This window comes from Ostrinia furnacalis, unplaced genomic scaffold (assembly GCF_004193835.3).
Source record: "Ostrinia furnacalis isolate ACB-3 unplaced genomic scaffold, ASM419383v2 OfSCF1246, whole genome shotgun sequence".
Classification (NCBI taxonomy): domain Eukaryota; kingdom Metazoa; phylum Arthropoda; class Insecta; order Lepidoptera; family Crambidae; genus Ostrinia; species Ostrinia furnacalis.
The window spans coordinates 272485-279006 of record NW_021131485.1 but is presented as its reverse complement, the minus strand read 5'-3'; positions in this window follow the sequence as shown (position 1 = coordinate 279006).

Here is a 6522-nt window from a genome sequence, read left to right as displayed (position 1 = left end):
TTTTGCCTTTTTCATTTAGCTCTACTACGTCGATTTGATTACTTTTAGTTAAGTAACTTTAACTCATTTGGGCTTTCTCATCAAATAAAATATTTGCAAAGGCTAAAGAACAAAAAACTTCGAAATTACTCCAAGATTTCTCCACTTATTTCGATTGTAAAATCTAAGCAGTGCGCTCTACAAAATGAAGACTAGTGTTAAGGGCATCTCTACAGTACGCCCGGGAGCTGCTAACTGTGAGTTATGACGGCATTTTCTCCTCCCTTATGAGGAAATACGACAGTTTCAGTGCAGAGGGTCGACACTATGATTGCCCAAAGTTAAGCCTGCAACCATGACCTATAAAACTTCCATTATAGCAAATGTTCTGCTCAGTAGGGTTTTGTTTTCACGAGACCAAAAGGGATTACTGACAAACAATATTTATGAAATTAAAGAGTCATTACCTGTATACTTACATTAGGTTACATATTTTGTCTTTGTATGTCTTCAGTGTTGAATTGACGACGGGTATCCAACTACGATATTGATATTCTGTTGTAATTTTGTTCCATTATGGAAAAAAATTGTTTAGTCTGATGTGATTTTAGTTGCTTTAAACTCTCGCTTGTTTTTGTAGAATATACGAAAGCTAGTGGATAGAAATAATAATAAATACATATAGTTAAAATTTTTAAGGTAAATCGAAACAGCACACCCGTGTTTGCACAAGGAGCAAGAGACAAATAAAATAGCTGTTAATTTTACCTTCCCGTCGCAGTGAGTCCAATGCCGCCGGTTCAGCATTTCTCTACCGACGCTAATTTAATTTTGTTTAGTTGACAAAGATAGAAAACAATTGGTGACTCGTAATTACTACCAGCCTGCACAAAACGGTAGATATTTTTATTAATACAACTTTCAGAATCGAATTTCAGGTGTTTCGTTTGTCAGTTAGTTAATTTTGTTTTGTTTACCTACTTGATAATGCTTGATCAGTAATACGAGTATTGAAGTCAAGTTTGCTTTCCAAACTAACGAAGCTTATGTAACTTATTATAAAGCTATGATTTTCTTTCATAAAGGTCCACCCTTTAAGTTTGGTAAGTACACAATCATACATAGGTACTGCCTAATTAAGATTTTATTCCAAAAAGGACGATTTAATGGAACCCTATTTAAAAAAAGCCTATTTTTATCAGATGGAGCATTTAAAGGATATTTTATATGAACATGTGAAGTGGACCTAAGGCGCTCATTATGCGTGGTGCGTCGTCTCTGCTTAACAACACTACAGGAGATACTTTTACCGTATGAAATTAAAACGCGGGGAAAATAAAGACTTCCAGAAGTTTCGAGCGCGTTATATCTTGGCTTTTAGCTTTCAGACCTTTGAACTAAGTATTTTGGACACGTTTAAAATTACAGCAAAATGTGAAATAGTAAGACTTAACAGTTGGAAAATGTTTGAGAAAAATAATGAAAGCTTGTAGACAAGTTATTAGAAGATTTTTGTAAGCTTTTTTTTCATTAGGCTTTATGCGGTTAGCACTTAGGTACCTAATTGATAAATTAATAGGTGATATCCTCCCATTTCCTTTATCATCATCATCATTTCAGCCACAGGACGTCCGTAAACATAGGCCACTCCCAAAACCTTAAGTTTCAGCAAAATATGGCACTTTACTCTTCCGACTTTACAAACTTCTTGAGACAATTTGAAGTGATGCTGTATTGTTTCGTTTCATTTGTCTCCATTATGGCCGAAAACTAATAAAATTAATACAAAACTGCCAAATATATCACCTTACTTTCCCGCCAAGAAATCTTTTTATGTTGATGTGTGCCTGTGCATCTCTAATCTCCGTAACAACGACAAAGCACTAACGATGCTGAGGCGATGTCCGTTCGAAGCAATTAGGGAACGCATCGGTTGCAATATCGGCTCCGTGTAGGCCGGACCGTGATCTAATATTCATCGCCAGACGCGCGTCTGCGGCGAGCGTAATACGTAATTAGATGCAGCAAATGCTCACAGGGTTAGTGCTCGCCATGCATTATGTACGGGCATAAATTGAATGTGATAGTTTTGTGCCTCTTACGGTGTTTGATTAAATCATACGGGCACGGCTGATATTTGACGACTTTAATAGAGAGATATAAGAAAATGTACTTAGTGATCAGAGCCCTATGGTTCCTTGATATTGTACTAATATTCACTCTACATAGAAATTGTAATCTTACCTTCATACGCAGACGTAATACATTTTAGGAAATTCTATTATTTATGTAGGTTACGTATAACTACCTACTTGTGAGTGTAGCGAATTCTCCGAGGGATTCTGTGAGAGTGTGAAATTAATTTGGATTTAATTGGGTGATTCTAAGTAAAAACCAGCTTGACATGACAACTGAGCATGCAACCACAAATAGTTTAGGCCCAGCGAATCATTTTGATGAGTAGTTTTTAAACTACTATTCAAGTGCTGTACGTAATGAATACTAAGGAATTAGGTGGATCAATATTTTTGTGACATACCTACTGCAAATATTAATAAGTTAAAAAAAAACTCTTTTATTTGCAACTTTCTACTGTAGGGATTCAAGACGTCCGATTTACGCGATCATTCGACGGATCAGTATCTCCTTGAGTGAAGCTGGACTATCATCTAATATGCATCTTCAAACGTGTGCCTGTGGCCAAATTCTAAATGCTCACAGGACTTACTACGTTAAATGAGATCTAAGGTGCTCTGTGGTGTTAATTTATGTATAAGAGTAATTCTAATCAATGTATTAATTAAAAATAAAACTTAATGCATGAGATTTCATGGCAAAAACCCCCATGGAGGCATAGCATATTATACATTATTGATCTCATCCCACTGTCTCACTACTTAAACATAAGGCGACCTATTTTAAGAACGTTTTAACAAGGGTATAAAAATTCAATAAAATGTAAATTCCGTACCCTGTGTTTGAACGGAAACTTTTTTAAAAGAAGACCAAGCAATTGATGGAGGAGATACTACGACACAAAGCCGGTCAAAATACGGCTACGTTCCCTTGCTACTTTATTAGGTTATGCTTTAACATTGTGAACATCTATTTATATGACTATGTTAAAGTCAAAACTCAACATCGGTCAAAACTACTTTGGACTGATTTTTCCAGTCAAAAGTGGTTTTGACCAAGCGCATTAGTCAAAACCGTAAATGTACGTTTCTTGAGCTTTGCATTTCGCAGACTGGCACCGACTCCGAGAATATCAATCATGGTCATAATAATTGTTCTAATGAAATAAGTAATAATGTATGTATGTGTAATGTAGTCAGTTTAATTTTTTATTCTAAATAGATATTGTGATGAATATCAACACTTGCCTAAATGTTGAGAATCTATACAAGACTTAGAACACCAGTCTTCATAAAAGGGCTTTTTATGAAAGTTTTACTTGACTACTTTTCGCAAAAAAAACACATTATTATCTATCTATCAAGTAAATATTTCTACAAAATTTCTCTTGAGACTTGATGTTATATAAATCTCTGATTTATATCTGTGTCAAAAAGATTTTTTACTACAGAAATGAGAATAATAAAGAATGTTTACAAAGACCTTTTACTTGCTTTTTAGGGTTCTGTACATAAATTGAAAAATAAAAGTAATAAAACCACTCATAATATGTCTCTTACTTTGTCGCAAGAAATTATTTTCACTAATAAGGAATAAGCTTGAGTTGAAAAAAAGTGTCGTAACGTCCACTTTGAAAGCTTTATATCACTATGTAGTGGAAAACTTTTGAAAAAAAAAACATGATTGTTACATTTATTTGCAGTTCTTTTTTGTTATAAATGTACTCGTATAATGAAGATGAAAATGAAATAAGAATTCGTAATTAATAATTTATGAACTGATGTACGTACCTATTATAACGGAACCTGTGGATTTTTTTACGTGCGAATAGAACTCGAGCTTAGCAATTTTTTAGTCAATAAACGAATCGGCCTATTCAGATTTTCCTTGATGTCGATACTTTTTCCTTAGCTTTTTAATATCGTCACCGAGAATAAATTGATTCATGCTTATTTACATTTTACAAATTCCCTCTTTAATAATACACCGGAAAATATTTTGAGAGGTTCGTAAATTCCAGCAAATTAAGATGTTTTGTGAAATACGAGTAGTCTGAGAACCCTTTATATTTTTAAAATATTATCAACCAAAAACTAATGGTTGAACGGTTTACTTAACTTAGCTAAATATAATTAGATTCATGAAACAACTAACAACTAATAATTTCATATTTTAATTCAAATTTTATCGCAACTCGTAGAAAATATTTACATACCTAGTATTTTGTTCGTTTCAGCCAAATGACGTCCACTGTTCGACAAAGGCCCAAGGTTTTCCACAATGGACTGGAAGACGTCGCGTAGGCAGGCCTCCTACTAGGTGGATCGACGATCTGGTAAAGGTCGCGGGAAGAGCCTGGAAAACCTAGTATTTAATTTAAATAAATTAATTTATTAAAAACATTTGCGCAGCTATTGCTTAAGTTACTGTTGTAATATGAAACACCTTACAAAACAAAGGTACATCGTTAACTTTGCACGGTACGACGCCGTCGCAGTATTTTCTGATCGCAGCAACAAGATTGAGCAGAAATAAGGCGGCGATAACTCACGGTTACGCGCGACTAGCGTAATCTCGACTGGACTCCGTGATCCGGCCGTGTCTGCGACCCTTCTAATTTTTGCGATTACGAACAGAAATTGTTGCAGTCGTTAGATGAACTGACAGATGCCTGAGGATTATAAACACCAGTTTGGGCCTAACAATTTATCTAGCTTTTCATTAAGTATTTTTGGTGATACTTTATGTGGTATCGCGTATATCGCATCTGTATTTCTTCATCGCAGTATAGAGTGGTGATAACTCGCAGTTACGCGCGAGCAGCGTAGGAATTAACAGCGTGTCTAAATATTTTTCTAATAATTTTTCATGTCTTTTGTAGTTAACAGACATTTTTAAAGTGATTAGCAAATCATTAACTTCGTTGTTACCTTACCTGGCTCTCGGCTGCAGTATTTCCTCATCCAGCAACAAGATCGAGCCCTGAGCAGTAAGGCGGTAATAACTCACGGTTACGCGCGAGCGTAAGAATTAGTAGTGTAAATATTTGCCTAGCATTATTGTTCATGTTTTTTGGATTCATAGCTATTTATAGAGCAATAAGCAAGTCTTAAACCTCGTTGTTACCTGGCTCACGGTTGCAGTATTTCCTCATCCAGCAACAAGATCGCTGAGCAGGAGTAAGGCGGCGATAACTCATGGTTACGCGCGAGCCGCGTAATCTCGCCTGGACGGTATCCGTCGCCCATTGTTTGCAGCTTTGTAATTTTTATCACGTTTACTTTACGTCTTTCATAAATACATACTAACTTGTAATCATCATGTAGTGTTGTGGGAAATTTTAGTCAACAGGACATGGTCTTTGCGTTTCGATGATGAACTGTGAAAAAAAAGTTTTTTTTTTCAAATAGACAAAAAACTTTTAGTAAATAAATACAAATACAAGTTCTTCGATAGATCCAGGAGGCCCTCTGCAATAATAATGAAAGTAAAGCAACATCCACTGAATTTATTTTCCAATTCAAAGTTCATTCAGAATTAAGTTCTGTGCAAGAGAGCCGCCCTGCAGCCAAATGGAATTGCCTTATCCCTGCATCGTAGTCTAAGGAAGTTCTTGCGAATATCCGATTGCCTACTTAACTAAGACCCTCTTTAGTTTATTAGTTATGGTGAATAGAGAGTACAATAATATTCAATAAACCAATTTTTCGTTAAAGGAAATTTACCATTTAGGTATACCTACCTATATTTTCAAGTTTATATTTATCTACGTAGCTTAAAGGGGCTTTTTAACAGCAAAATCCTATTTGTAAAAATACATAAATGACTTACTTGGTATGGTAGGTAATGTAGATCCAGTATGTTTTCCAAATCCAAAATCCTTTTTTTACTTTTGCACTTAGCTAAAACAAATACAATTAATTAAGAATGCTTGTAAAAACACAGTTTAAATTTTCAGTCTTCAGAATAGGTATCTGGAATATGCAGCTATTGATAAGCAGTTTTTTCTACAGTATATTTTCCAACATTTTTCAATTTCAGCGTCACTGTCAGTCATTTTCATATTCATGAAGTTTGTCAGCGCTAACGCAAATTAAACAGGGTTTAAAGCACGTTACAGCAATATTTAGCAGTGTCTGTCTGGCACCGGGGTGCGGACTAGAAAACAAATAACGAGAATGACATTTGATTTCCCAGCACACCTCGTTAGTGCAGTTTAATGCGGCGCCTGCAGCGATGCTCGTTTTATTATGCCGGCGGGCGGGCGTTGTAATATTTTGAGTACGTCACCGGTGACACGATGCATATTTAAACAAAGCCGTCGCGAGATTCGCGCAAAATTGTTGCGCCATTAGGGGTGGAGTGCGCACGCACCGGCAAGACGGTTGCGCTCGGTTTCGCTTTTAA